Source organism: Phyllostomus hastatus, unplaced genomic scaffold (genome assembly GCF_019186645.2).
Source record: "Phyllostomus hastatus isolate PE091 unplaced genomic scaffold, TTU_PhHast_1.1 phas_scaffold_317, whole genome shotgun sequence".
NCBI lineage: Eukaryota > Metazoa > Chordata > Mammalia > Chiroptera > Phyllostomidae > Phyllostomus > Phyllostomus hastatus.
Genome location: NW_025334023.1, coordinates 5,217,189 through 5,232,460, shown reverse-complemented (window position 1 = coordinate 5,232,460; position 15,272 = coordinate 5,217,189). Strand labels below are relative to the sequence as shown.

Genomic DNA, 15,272 nt, shown 5'->3' with positions numbered 1-15,272 from the left:
CCAGCATGGCGGCCCGGCGCACTGAGCGTAGGGGACGCAGCTGGGTCAGAACCAGGGTTGCCGGAGAGCTCAGAGAACCCAGTCTTCGAGCAGGTCGGCCGGACCCGAGTTCAAGCCCCAGCTGCACCACTCACAGCTGTGTGTCCCTGGGCAAGTTGCTAACCCTCTGAGCTGCTACAAGCCCCACCGGGTTCCAGCTTCTAAGGTGAAAAAGTAACAAAGTGGCATCTGCCATGGGCCTGCCCTCCAGGAGCCTCCGTCCTGGCCTTGGAAATGGTGTGCACACCCTCCGGAGGCTGTGGTCCGGTCCGCTGTTCCCTGGACCTGCTGGCGGTGGTGCGGACAGGCTGGCGGAGAAAGGGCTCATCTTGCAGAAGGCCGAGCTGCGCCGGCTGCAGGAGGGAGCTGACACCTGTGAGCCTTCCCTGGACATGGCAGCCACCAAAGCCAGGAAGAAACAAGACAGAGAATTTTACTCCTGCTCCGTAGATGACAAAGAACATCAAGGAACAGTCCCAAGCCTGTGGCTTGTGGGTGGTCTGCACCAGGCTGGCTACACCACATCGAGGGTTTCCTTTAAGACCACGCTGACAACCTACCCTCGGCTGCTGTGCACAGTGCTCAGGGTTCCTGAAAGCACACCTTTCACAGGGGCTGAGTGCGTGGTGGGGGATGGAACGTTCCTGCAGCCACAGCCGCAACTATTACCAAAGATGGAACAGGAATAAACCCTGCAGGGACTGCTGGAAGCATTTCCCTAAGCATGGTTCAGAACTGTGAGTTATTCCTAGAGAGCCTGTTGGAAGTTGTTAATATTCGCTACTTGGAAGACAGGATTACCTTTCAGAGTAAATATTGGTGGTGTTATAAAGCTGAAATCAGGCAATTCAAAATACTGTGACAACACCAACAGCTGGTGAAGCCATGTCCCTCCTTGTCATCCCCACACCGTGTGCGGGCGGAGTGCCGCTGCATCGAAGGTGTGCACCTTCTCCATGGAAGACCTAGTCTCTCGCCGCCGCCTCACAGCACACCCAGCCCGTCCGTCTGGAGTGAGTGGTTTATCCAACTGTGTCTCGTTCCTGGAGGGTGCTTCTGATCATTCTTTCTGAGAACATCCGGAAAATTAAAACTCATTGAATATGCCTATCTGTCTTCAAGTTAACATTTTAAAAGGATTGCGGATCATATGTGGCAATCTGCTGGACAGCATCTGACTCAAAAATATTTGAATTCTGCCCTGGCTGGTGTAGCTCAGTAGATTGAGGGCAGGCTGCAAACCAAAGGGTCGCTGGTTCGATTCCCCAGTTGGGGCACATGCCTGGGTTGTGGGCCAGGTCCCCAGTGGGGGGCACCTGAGAGGCAACCAAACATTGATGTTTCTCTCCCTCTCTTTCTCTCTCCCTTCCCCTCTCTCTGAAATAAAACATTTAAAAAAAGACAGTTGAATTCTTAATTCAGTATCATTTATGATAAAGGATATAGACATATCAGTGAGTAGTTAACTGTCTTAACTTTTGTTTTTAACTCTCACCTGGGGGTATTGTTGATTTGAGGGAGAGAGGAAGGGAGAGTGAGAGAGAAACATCCATCAGTCGCCTCCTGCACCCGCTCCAACCGGGATCAAACCTGCAGCCTTTCGGTGTGCGGGGGTGACGCTCCAGCCCACTGGGCCATCTGGCCAGGGCTGTCTTTGTATCCTGCAGGGTTTCTTTCTTTATATTTTTTTAAGTTTCAAGCTTCATGTGTTCATATCAATTTTAATCTGATATCAAAGAACAGAGCCAAAACAGAATTTTTTGATTTAGCCCTTATGTGGAGATTGATACCCCACACCGAAGAATTTTAACTGTGATCTTATAGAATCCAATACTTGGTAAGAATTGAAAATAAAGTGGAAGCATCCTTTGCCGAGTTATGCATTCCTTCATCAGTCTCTTTTAATACAGTCTTTAAAACAGGACTTCTCAAGGAAATTGTCCTTGTTTTTTTTTAGGATACTATTTCTTTTTTTAAAGATTTTATTTATTTATTTTTAGAGAGGGAAGGGAGGGAGATAGAGAGAGAAACATCAATGTGCGGTTGCTGGGGGTCATGGCCCACAACCCAGGCATGTACCCTGACTGGGAATCGAACCTGCGACACTTTGGTTCACAGCCAGTGCTCAATCCACTGAGCTACACCAGCCAGGGCTTAGGATACTATTTCTAAATAGCATTCAGGAAGGGGTATTGTAAAGAGAAGACCTGAAGCTCCCAACAAAGTTCAAGAAAGTGCTCATCGAAATGCTGGCTAATCATATTCAGTGAAGGCCCAACATTTAAGAAAGCGTTACGATTGTTTAAGTGAATGAGAAGCCAGCGGAGGGAAGACCGGGAGGCCCAGATGACCAGGCTTCTAGTAAGGAGGGAAAGAAACCACGAGCAGCAGCAAAGCGGACAGAGGCCGTAGCAGAGCGTCACCGGAAGAGCCGGCGGATGGGCCAAAGCGCAGAGGCTGAGCCGGGAGACCGAAGGGGACCCGCATCATTCCCTCGGAAGCAGCAGGCAGCGACTGAAGAAAGCAACGGGCAGATTTCGAAATTCCCTTTAGGAGAGTCTAGGGAATGATGTGCACAAGGGCTATCATCGGCCCCTCCGGGGGAAATCGGCATCTATGCAAATCTTTACATATGAAACAAGGGCTCATCGCGGTTGAGAACCAGGGCTCCACTCGCCGGGTCCTAGACGGTGGGCTCTCCGGAGACTGCCCTTGCGCCCGCCTTGCTCTTTCCAGACCCCGACGTGGAGTAGGCTTTGCATAAATACTTGCTGAATTAGTTATGAATAAAATGTCTCTTAAGACCAGCTTTTACCTAAGCATGTTTCAGTATGTTCCCTCCCAGAGGCCCTAAGTTCACGGGGGGAACATGAAAAGGAAAGGCAACAAAGTCACAGCCGGAAGGCTGACACCCGTAAGTTGGAGAAACTGGCCAGATACTGTTCACATGTTTGATAAGGGACCAGCAGAACTCTAAACTGTGAAAGACAAAAATCTTTGTGGAGGTGGGAAAGTATACACCTGATGTTTGGGGAAGCTTTTATTTTTATAAACAAAGTTTGATGTTCAAAGACCCACTTAATACTATTAAGCCTTAAGCCTCAATTAACTAGAAACTTATGAACACCCTTCCCTGAATTTTGTTTAACTTAGTCTCTCCTGGTTCTCCTTCCGGCACAGAAATCGGCCTGCTGTTATACACACAAGCTGATGATGTCCTGTACCATAGAGTAATCTGTTTAATACTCTTATCCTTTGGTTTTGACATTCTCATTGTAGTTATGTTCTTAAAACACTTTCTTAAAGAACTAGACATGTTCTTATTAAATAAATATGATATGCAAGTTCTCTGTGCAGAATGTTTTGAAGTATTTAGTTTAAATGCATTACTGGCACATACTGGCTTATGAAAACACATGTTTTATATCATAAACCATATTTTCTACTTATTATTAAAGGTTTGAATCAGCACACACACACACAAATCTGTGGTTTGTTAGCTGGACCCCGAGCTCCCAGGCTTGCTCTCACAGCAGGGCTTCCCCAGGCAGAGCCTGCGTTCACACTGCTGTTGCTTTAGGGCGTTCTCCGATGTGGCAATAAAGAGGTCGGTAAAAAAGTCGTCCCCAGCCATTTCTCTCTCTAGAAGGACTCAGTTTGGTCCAGCAGCACTTCAGTCCTTCACAGCCCTTCCCCATCTACTCAACACGGGAGACGCGGGCCTGGGCTCAGAGTCACGGCCCCGGCAGGAACTGAATGCATTTGTAAGATTCTCCAGCCACCCGGTAGTTCCAGAGAGTAACAGTGACGCCCCATTCACTGTAGACACACGGCTTCCTCTAAGAAATAAGGAAGAAGGAAGTTGATTTTTAAACAAACTACTACATTCCTAGAGGTGTGCAGGAACCTGAGCCTGACACCAAGCGTCAGAGGGCAGGGTGCTGCAGAGTTGGGCTGAGTGGCAGGGGCATGTCACCTGACTTGTCTGAGCCTTGGGGACAGCTTGAGGTGGGACGGCGGGCCAGCACACAGAGGGCCAGGAGCAGCCAGGGCCATCTGAGGAACAGCTGGAGGACTCGCACTGACAGTTCACAGGTTAAACCAGGTGTGAGGAGGACTCACACCTGACTGATAACCAAGGTGACACCACAGGGCACTGGGAAAAGGATGGGTCAACTGGCAATTGCATAGAAAAAGCTTTATCTTACAATTCCACACAGAGTGCAAATCCAACTGAGAAGTAAAACAATAAAGCTTTTCGAAGAAGACAAAAGAAAAAGAGCATGTTCAAATGGCCAATAAATGGGAAGAAAATGTGCTTGACTTCACCAATCACCAAGGAAATAAATACACATTAAAAACTCAATAAGCCCTGGCCCAGTAGCTCATGTGGTTAGAGTGTCATTCCCCTGTGCCAAGGTTGTGGGTTCAGTCCCCAGTCAGGGCACATAACAAGAGGCAGTTAATGAATGCACAACAAATTGACATCAGTCAGTGTGTCTGTTTCTCTCCCTCTCTCTGTGCGCCTCTTCCTCCAGGATTAATTTTATTATTTTTTAAAAGATTTTATTTATTTATTTTTAGAGAGGGGAAGGGAGGAAGAGAGGGAGAGAAACATCAGTGTGTGGTTGCCTCTTGTGTGCCCCCTACTGGCGTCCTGGCCTGCAACCCAGGCATGTGCCCTGACTGGGAATCAAACTGGTGACTCTTTGGTTCGCAGGCTGGCATTCAATACACTGAGCTACAACAGCCAAGGCCCTCCAGGATTAATTTTTTAAAAGTGCACAATGACATACCACTACATCCCCACCTAGAATGGCTACAGTGAAAACTCCATACACACACACATACGCACACACACATACGCACACACACACACTCCCAAGCAGATCGTCCACACTGGGGTGGAGAGTGTGCGTTGGTACAACCACTTCGCAAGATCGTTTGACCAAATCCACAGCTGAACGAACACATACTCTATCACTCAGCGATTCTGCTCCAAAGTAAATACTGATCAGAAATGCATGCACCTATTCTCCAAAAAACACGCACATGAATTTTATCACAGTGGTATTTGCTATAGCTGAAAGCGAGAAACAACCCAAAAGTGCAAGAGAAGAAGGGATAAACACGTTGTAATGGAGCATTATGCAGTAAAGAAAATGAACAGATATTGTTGTATGAAAATTCACAGATGGATCTCACCAGTATAATATTAAACAAGAAAAGCAACACCAGGATTCCATTTATACAAAATGGAGAAGCTGGCAACACACATCTCCAGTGAAAAGGCGAGAGCGGCTCCCTCTGGGGCAGTGCCTGACAGGAGTGAGCAAGACTAAGGCTGCCCCGTGGTCTGGGCGGAGGCCGCACAGTGTGGTCACTGCACCACGCACCTGCGCGTCAGGCGCTGCGGTCTGTGTTTCCCATAAAAACTGTTAATGAGCCAGCACAGTGGCCCTGGGCAGAAAAACTGGCTAAATCTGGGGACCCCGATCCTCCAGTCCTGGGCCCCTCATAGTTCCAACCCTGTCAGGCTGGACACTACATACCTGGAGGGCAGGAGGCCCAGGCTGCGTCAGAGCCCCGGCCTGGCCTTGTCACACACGGGCTGTGTGACCTTCTGCGAGTTTCCCATCTCTCAGAACACTGTGCTTTCGCACTTGGAGTGCTCAAGTTCAAGAGAAGGCCCCACAAGATGAAAGGGGTGCCCCCCTCACCCCAACAGGGCACATGCCTACATCCAAGGTTTCTTCTGCATCCAAGGGGATGCCAGCCAGCCAGAGACCATCTCCAGGAGACACTCTCAGCCCTCAGAGGAACTGGGCTGACGCAGAGGGGAGGTGGCGTGGGGGATGTGCAGGATCCCGTCAGAGGTTCTGGAGCGCCAGGCACAAGAATCAGACCTCGCCCTGAGGTGACAGAGCTCCGGGGAGGCTATTGAGCAGGGGAGGGACTCAAGATCCATCGGCTGCCACCTGGATCTACTGCTGCATGGGAATGCACCAGAAAAGGACAGAAAGGACAGAAGGAAGACCACAGAACTTGAACTTATAGGCTCATGTGTGAATGGTGAGCAGACCGGTCTAGAGCGGTGTGGGTGGGAGACTCAACTCCATCTGTGGCCAGCGGGGTGTGGGGGTGGAAGGGAGACCAAAGGAAGGCCTGCTGGGCGTGCCCCTGCTGCACCCCAACCCCCCTGCCCAATGGGCAGGTGTCCATTGAACAGCACAGGACCAGCAGAGTGGGTGTCACTCAGTGACAGTGGAGCAGCCAGGGATGCCCCACACCCACAGCCTGGCAACAAGGCCCCCCTCCCTCTCTGCCCTCCCTTGACCTCCCGCTACACCCCACTTCTAGAAACAGGACCCCTCCCCTTTGCCACATAATAAGGGGAAGGCTGAATAGCTGCGTCTAATAATTCAGGGGCACTGTCACTTAACAACACACATGTGTTCACTGACACCCATCCTGGGCTGGCCCTGAGCGGACAGGAAAGGGCTCAGGTGTGGAAGGCAGTCCCGGGGAGAAGCAGCCCAGGGACCAAGGGCTAAAGCAGAAACTCGGTGGTCAGTACTCCTGGGAGTAAGGCGGAGCCGGTGGGGCTATGGAGGGTGGGGGGGGCGGTGAAGGATGGTGGTGGCTCTTCAGGATGGGACCTGAGCGGGGCTTGAAGGCACTAGGCCAGGACCACAAGGGGGAGCAGGCAAGATGCACGGGAGGTGGGAAAGTGCTAAGTAGAAGCTGCAAAGCCAGGGCCCAGAGCCCTGAGTGGGGAACGCAGAGGACCAGCTCTGCAGGGCGCTTACTGAGGGTGCAGGGCACTTACTGAGGGCGCAGGGTTCAGGGTACAGGGCACGGGGTACAGGGAGGGGCTGGAGGGTGCGGCGAGGGTCAGATGCTGCGGAAAGGGGCTGAGGCAGTGAGCCAGGCGGGTGGGGGGTGGGAATGGAAAGGGCAGAGCCTCAGAGTTTGGTGACTTCCTGGTATTTGAGTGTTTTTTGTTTGTTTTGTTAATGTAATCATTCTCTGTTGTCCCATCCTCCTCTTGCCCCACAAGCCACCATCTCAATATCATGCTTAATGCGTATCTCTGTCCCATGGCGAGTGTGTCGTGGCCTCCCAGCGCCCCATCTCCCCTCGTTCTGTGCACTGAGGGAGAGGGATGGCCGGGTGGGGGTGGAGGAGGAGACCGGGAGGGAGCGCTGGGCTGGGGCCGCAGGGCTCCAGGCTCCGCCAGCAGAGCCGGGGCCCAGGCCCAGTGAGTCAGTCCAGCCACCGCCAGGCAGGCTGGCACCGGGGCTGGGAAATCCTGTCTTTCTTCTCCACTCCCCTCCCCTTATCGCCTCTGTCGTGTCCAATCCAGTCTCCACCCAGTGGCAGTAATCTTCCTAGCACATAAACCTGGCAAACAGCCCCCTGCTGAGAGACACGAGTGGCCTGCAGGGCAGGGCCAGGGGTTGGGGGGCAGGGTTTCTCCCTGGTCCTGGGGGGACAGTGGTCCTGAGGCACTGATGCCCCCCTGGCAGCGTTTTGAGGGAAAACCCGGCCTCCAGGACAGCCTGCTGTGTGGCCGGGCAGCCGGGAGACTTGGGCCCCACAGCTGACTGCTCCTCACTGGGATTTGGGTCCCCTTCCAGAGTGTGTGGGGGGGCAGCTGGGTAAGCGGGGGTGCACCCGGGAGACAAACCTCCAAAAGCACACTCCAGAGAGGGCTGCAGCGCGGGCGGGAACTGGAAAGCGGGGAACCTGGCTGTCCGACTTCTTGCCAGTGCCCAGGCAGGGGACGAGTCAGAGCTTCAGAATGTCCCGTGCACGTCCTCACCCTCGAATGGGGGGACACGGAGGCCCAGGGAGAGGCGACACAATAAACAGCCTTCTCTGTGCCTTAGATTTCCCACCTGTGAAGTGAAGGTCTTTTCCACCCTACCTGCCCAACCTGCCCGGCCTCACCCCGCATGCACCGCTGCTCCAGGCGGAACGGAGTGTCCATGCGTCTTCACTCTACAACACAGGGGTCCCGCGGCCCGGCCCTCACAGGGTGGTGGGGGACGGTCAAGGGACCTCCCCGCACAGCACTGGGTTTGTCGAATGAACATCTGAAATGAGCTGCGTTCCCCTCTGAAAGGCCTAACTCGCAGTGAAACGCAGGACCAGGTCTGGTCACTGGGGCGACCCATGGACGGGGACGTTTCCTCTCTTCCAAACACCCCTGGGCTCTGGCCACCCTGGTCTCAGGCTTGGCTCTGGGGCCAGAGCCACAGCAGGCCCAGGCCCTGCCCGTATGAACTTCTTGGCTGGGCAGGGGCAGACGCTGAGAATGACCTCCTGGGGGAAGAGCCAGCAGCTGTGGGCGCTCAGGAGGGGCCCCAAGGAAGGCGCCCCATGACACTGGGTCGGCTCCTGTGGCGGGCCGAGGAACTCCCAGAAGATATCAACCTCCCCGTCCCTGGAACAGCGACTGTTACCTTATATGGCAAAAGGGACTCCACAGGCATTGTTAAGGATTTTGAGATGGGGGCGACAATCCTGTCACCCAGGTGGGCCATCCATGTCGTCACAGTGTTCTTATAAGCAGGAGGCACAGAGAGGTGTGGCTCCACGAGAGGAGAGGAGAGGAGAGGAGAGTGGGGTGAGGAGGCCACAGGGATGCCCTCGGCCACCGGAAACGGGAGAGACAAGGAACCAGACCCCTGCAGCCCCCAGAAGGCACCTGCCTGCCAACACTTAGATTTTAGCCCCACAAGGCTCGCTGTAGACTCCTGACCTCCCAAACTGGACGAGGACACATCTGCGTTGTTTTAAGCCACTCCGGGGGTGCCGCTGTGTCCCAGCCGCGGGGAACGGCTGCCGTGGCGCGGGCTCCGGAACATGGCCTCACTCCTCTCTTCCGCTCAAGGAAGCGAGGGAGTGAGTGAGGACGACGCTCTCACACCTGGAATTGCTCCAGGGTAAGACAAAGGCACCCCAGACTTCAGTGTCTTAGTTACAACTGCTGGTAACCAACCATCTGGGTCCCACCTCCCTGACTGGCAGGTCACGGGACGTGGGGGGTGCGGTACTGGGGCAGGGGCTGGCTGGGCAGGGGCTGGCTGGGCAAGGGGCTGGCTGGGCAGGGGCAGGCAGAGCAGGCCAGGCCTTTTGTCCCCCAGGCCTCAAGATCCTGTGGCTATCGGTGGGGACACCCGACGCCCCAGCTGTGATGGTCAGCTGGGGACCAATGGGTAGGATGGGTCTGCTCTGGCCACCAGCCCCTCCTCCCATGACTGACCACCTGCCGCGCTGTGGCAGAAAACCACAGCCCACAGCCCCAGGCCACACGGCCTCAGCCACCGGCGCCCGCACGCACACCCCGGCCCAGCCCACCCTAGGAACGCCCCTGAACGGTTAGAATGGGCGGCAGTCACATTCCAGAACTTCCCAGGTCCAAGCCCGAGGCTGGCTTCCTAAAACATCTGGGATTAGAACCCAGAGAGACTTAGCCCGTTTTGCCTTTAGCGAGCAGGGAAACACAAGGCCTGAGGCCACTGGGAAATCTGCAGCTCGGCCTAAACTGCAGCCAGCCCAGCCCAGGGCATCATATCAAACCAGAATGGAGGAGAAGCTGGGGGGGGGGGGAGGGGCGGGCAGCACTGCCAGCCAGAGAGTGTTTTGAGCAGGAAGGGCAAGGATGAAGAAAAGAAGTGGTGTCTGGACGGGACTGAGGGGCAGGGGAGGGGGCTCTACAGGACCCGGGGGGCAGAGGAGGGCTGGGGCCAGGTGAGAAGGCCAGCTGTAGACAGACAGACAGACAGACGTCCACATCTGTCCAGGCCCCAGATGGCTGGGGAGCTGCAGGGGCTGGGAGCCTCTTTGTTACAACACGTAGGGTTGGGGGCCTTGGGGGGCCTAGAGACTTGGTCAGGCAGACAGAGAGACCACCCACTCAAGGGCTCTGAGAGAGTCACACTCACCGACACCAAGAGGGGCTTCCACTTCCATGGGAGACCCCATTTCCTTTCACCCCTCTTCTCCCAAAGTGGGCCCCTCTTTCCTCTGGGTTGTGTCGCCCCCAAGGGGAGAAGGGACTGTGTGATGTGACAGCTAATTACCATGTATCAGAACAGCCACCACAGCAAGGCCACCGTCCAATGTGATCGCCCCAACCCTGTGACTAGGCAGCACACATCCCCATCTCCGAGACTCACGCGGGAGTTCCCTGCCTCAGGGTCACGCACACAGCCAGTTCCAGCAAGGAAGGAACTTAGACTTAGGGAGGACAGAGGCCGCCCTGTGCCCCTGGGGGTCCAGGAGGGCCTCCAGTCCAGGGACCAGATCTTCAGGGCTGTCCCGGGGAACAGCAGAGGCGGCAGCAGCCAGAGACCGCACTGGCCTGGTAGTGGTGTCCTGGATGTCACCCCCCAGAGCCCGCAGGCCTCTCACAACCACACTGTCCAGCCACTACCTTGTCAACGTCTCCCAGACCTACTCCCCGCCCCGTGGTGGCCCCATCTCAGCTCCCCCAGCCACCCTTCCCCAAGCTGGAGCCCTGTGTGGCCAGCACCTCAGCACTGCCACTCGCCCCCACAGCTGCTCTGGGAGCCCCTCTCAGATCCCCTCTGGGGGGGAGGTGGAGGTGGAGAGGTGGGCAGGTGGGGAGCTGGGCAGCTCTGGCCTCGCCTCACTGCCCTCCATAGGGACCCGCCCACTACAGGAGCCAGAGATGACCTTTCTCAGACACAAATCTATTTAATGCCCCTCCCCACAGACTACCGCTCAGTTTGACACCTCCAGGCCCATCTGTCCCCTGGGCCTGCAATGCCCTGCTTCTTCTCTGCTTGGTGAACTGTTCATCCCTGGAGACCCAGCACCCATGGATCCAAAGTGAATCGCACCCACCCCCCTGCCACACCCAGGCAAGAACTGCCCAACCCCCACCCTGGGCTCCTAGCAAGGAATGTAACCCTGGGCAAGGGCCTGTTGACCCGTTTGCCTCAGGACACAACCCAGCCAGAGCACCTCTTTGTCCTGGCACCCGGCTCTGGCCAGCTGGGCCTGAAGCAACAGCAGCTGGGCCCACCCTACCCCACCCAGTCCCTCAGCCAGAGACAGTAGCCAGGCCTCTGACCACCAACCACCCCAGGACTTTGGGGGTTGAGGGAAGAAACAGGTCGACAGACCTTAGGGGTATCAATTTTGCAGCTGAACACAGAGGTTTGCCCAGGAGACCTCACACTCCAAGCTAGGCTGAACCCCACCCTCGAATCCCTCTCTTCCAGGAAGTCTACTCAGATTTCTCCATCCCTCGTAGTTTCCCAGGCTCTTCCCTCCATGGCAGGTTCAGGGAGAAGATTCTGGCTTGACAGCCAGGTGATCCAGGTTCAAATTCTGGCTCAACACCCCTGACAGTAGCTCACTTCACCCCTCCGTGCCCATTTTCTTCATTTCTGTGGGGTTAGGGCGGGTGTGGGGGGCGGTGTTGAGAATCCCACCACATGAAAGCCTGGATAGAACTTGTCAGCTGATAATGATCTGTCCTACTTTACCTCTGGACCCCAGGTGGGTCCCCCCAGACCCTCAATTCTGAAGGGCAGAGGCAGGATCAAAGAAGCCCAAGATCCACTCTCTTCCAGATCTCCCCAGATCTCCCCATCCCACCCCCTGCTCCTCACACCACACCTAAGCCCGCAACCCAGGAAAGGGCCCCTGTTCCACCGTGGAGGAGGGTCAGGAAGAGAACCTGACTTGCCTCCTTTCCTAAGTCTTTCGGACGGGGGATGGGAAGAAGGGAGGGCACCCAGAAGGGACTTGGAATTAATGGGTGGAGGGCTGGAAAGGGAACAGGAAAGGGAAATTGTGAGGAAGACACGGTCCAGTCCCGGGGATTCAACACCAGAACGTCTAAACTAGGAAACTTGCCCCGAACTCCGGGATATGGGAAGGGTGGGGGTTGGGGTGCCCGGGAGGCTCCTAGATGTGGGATGGAGGGTTGGGTGGGGACAAACCCCGGGTACCCTGGCGGATCCTCCAGGCTCCCGCCCCCCAGGGCTGAAAGCCAGGGCGGTGATCACCCGCTTCCTCCCCGGCGTGAGGGATGTGCACCCCCCCACACACACACACACACGGATCGGCGCTCACAGGGCACGCACTGACCAGCGCCGCACCTGCACACACACCTCCGAAACACACACAGGAACTCGCGCGCGCTCGCACACGCCTCCCTCTGCGCAGCGCCTCCTACCTGCCGCGCCGCCACGGGTCGAGCCGGACTCCGGGATGCAGGCAAGGCACGGACAGTGGAGCGGCGGCTGGACGTGCCTCAGGAAGCAGCCTGCGGCTCCGGCCAGAGATCGGCTGGGGCTGGCCTTAAGGCAGGGGCTCGAGCTGGGACTCCAGGGCTGAGGCCCACCCCGCCCCGCCCCGCAGCCTCCGCCCATTTGGAGACAGAGGCGTGGTTTCCAGTGGGGGGGAAGGACCGGGATTGCTGCGCATGCGAACTGGAGCCGCGTTGTGGGTCGAACCCGCTGGGAGGTAGCTGCAGAGTTCCTGTTGGGGAGTAGGAAGGGGTTTGGAAGCCCTTGAGGCTCAGCCTGACCCCTCTGGGCTCGATCAGGCTGTTCTTCTGGCCTCCCTTCCAACCTCGCTCTGTCTGCTGTGGAGTATCTTCGGGAGCCACCCAGGGCTGAGCCCAGGTCGGCAGGTGCCCGAGGGTTCCGTGCAAGCCCCGGAGAAGGCGTGCAGGCCGCTGAGCTTTGTGCACGCATCTTGTACAGCAGGGGTTCCCAACTTTTTTGGCACCAGGGACCGGTTTTCCCGCGGACAGGGCGGAGGAGGGGGAAGGGGACGGAGCCCAGGCGGGTGGGGGGCGGTCATTCACTTGCTCCCTGCCACTCACCTCCTGCTGTGAAGCGTGTTGGGGGGCGTTGACAGGAAGCGGAGCTCAGGCGAGTTTTCCTCGCAGCCCGGGGTTAGGGACCCCTATTGTACTGTGAGCTTGGCAACGATCACCTCAGCGGGTTGGGGAAAGAAGGACTTGAAGAGGCGTGTGCCCATCTCTTTCCCATCTCCCTGTCCATGTCCATCTCCAAGGCTCGAAGTGGAGGAGGGGTGGGCCCAGACCCCTGGAGGTGCCAAGAGGGACCTTGTCAGAAGAGGAAAGCGCGCTCTAGGCCCGTTTTGAGCATTTACCGTGCTCAGTACGGCAGAAAGAGGGGCAGGTTTCAAGAATGAGTCTGAGAAGGTTTCTGAACGACCAGCTCTGGCACACCATAGGGGCTCGGGGCTCCCTCCCCGCTGCTCTGATTTGCCATCAGAGGCTTGTATCAGCCCGCTTGGCAGGTAGAGAAACTCGGGTCCACTCATCTCCCCCTCCAGCGCTCCCAGCCTCGGTTCATGATTTCATCCACATCCCAGTCCCTCAGACTAACTAGGCCTCTTCCACCACCTCACAGCCTCTTCCCCAGGCTTCCCAGACGTTCCTCCCCTGGGAGCAGCTCCAGCCCCCTCTGGAGCCTCTTACTCAGCCAGGGAAGACTCATGCAGCCATGACCCACCCCTCAGAGGACAACTTCCAAGTCTGTGCCCCTGTCTGACTCTCCATCCTATTCCACTGCCTGTGCCCTGGGCTGCAGTCTCCCCAGGCCCTCAGTTGCTGCTCTCCAGTGCTCTCTGCTCCCCAACGCTCTTGCTGATGCTGATGCTGATGCTGATCTGCCCTCTATAAGGATGCTCTTTCCCGGCACACACACACATCCTGAGATCAGCCCTCAGCTCCCATGCAATGCCTCCACCATGAACCCCACCGCACCTTCTTCAGCATTCCCAACTGGCCGCTGTGTCTCTTCCAGGGCCCTACACTCAGGTTGCCTCTGGGAGTTAGTGGCACAGTCCCCTGGAGGGCCAGGCAGAGGCTCAGTGCTTGGTGAAGCCAGGCCTCACTCCGCCAGTTACTGGCTGTGTAATCCTGGCAAGTCTTGTCCTTTTCAAGCCTTATTTTCCTGTCTGTAAAATGGGCTTCTAGCAGAAGTGTGTAATGATCAGGTTTTGGCAAGTCGTGGGACCCAGGAGGGCCCCATCATATAGGGTGTTGGGCAGCATTGCATCTGGGCTGGGCTACTCTCAGGTGTTCAAAGTGGGTCTGGGGCCATGTCTGAAAAAATATGTGTGCCTTGGCCTGTAGAATGGTGCAGTTCAGAGGATGCTTGGTCCACTTTTTGTATTTTAGACTGTTGGGGCCTCAGGAGGGGTGTCATGTGGTGGTTGCAAGCATGGGCTCTGGACTCACTGCCCGGGCTCATGTTCGCTGTGTGACCTTGGACAAGTGGCCCACCCTCTCTGTGCCCCAGTCACCTCACCCGTAAAGCAGTATTACAGCACTACACCACGGAGTCATTGTGGGAATTAAATGAACCAATCATATGAAGCCCTAGAGTGGTCCCTGGTTCTGCTAAATCAGTGCTCAGCTTGGATTAGCTGGTGTAGTTTTCATGTAGCCCAACCCCCACATTTTGTGAAGACACTGGGTCCCCAGAAGCAGAGACATGTACATGTGGCCAGTTAGATGCCCAGGCATCCCAGAATGTTAGAACTGGAAGATTCCAACCGGGAGCCCATCGCTGGCAGATGAAGAAACAGGCCTAGAGAGAGACAGTGACCTGTCTGAGCACCCAGCCTGGCAGAGTGGGGGTGGGGGGCACTGGCCCTGCTTCATTTCAGGGAATGGGGCATTTTCAGGCAAGTCAGGAAGAGCCTGGCCTCCTGACAAGTTTGGGGAAGGGAGGGGGTCCAGTGAAGCTCTAGCCCCAGGACCCCGCTGGCAATTTTCATGAACCGAGCCATCTAACAGTGCTGTTAGGTTCAGGTGCCTTTCCCACCCTCTGCAGGAGCCCCATTGGCCCCATTTTCTGGGTAACAGAGCTGAGCCTCAGGGAGATCCCCGGGTCACACAATTAGGAAACAGCAGAGCTGGAATCCATCCCTGTCCTGTCTGACTCCTTCCCCTCCATCTCCTCCTCTCCTCTCCCCCAGGGAAAAGGCACCTCTATAGGCTCCTTGACTGCCTGTCCAACCTCTGCTTGCATCCCCCTAGAAACAGGGAGCTTATTCCCTCGCAGGGCAGCCCTGTCCATCCTGGGAGAGCCACTTGTCACCCAGAGCCGATGCACCTCCCTCTTCCTCGGTGTGCAGGAGACAGCATCTTCTCTGCTCCTGGCCAGGAAACCCCCATCTTTTCTGCTCCTGTATGAACATGGCTT

The 15,272-nt window shown here is 56.1% G+C and overlaps 1 protein-coding gene across 1 annotated transcript in view; it reads right to left on the bottom strand.

The window, feature by feature from the left end:
• The window catches only part of CAPN5 (calpain 5), a 51,111-nt gene extending 38,684 nt beyond the window's left edge, over positions 1–12,427 (bottom strand). Inside the window, exon 1 of the mRNA XM_045818034.1 lies at positions 12,260–12,427. The gene's annotated coding sequence lies outside the window, so the exon portion shown is untranslated. The remainder of the gene's footprint in view (positions 1–12,259) is intronic.
• Positions 12,428–15,272: the final 2,845 nt, after the last annotated feature.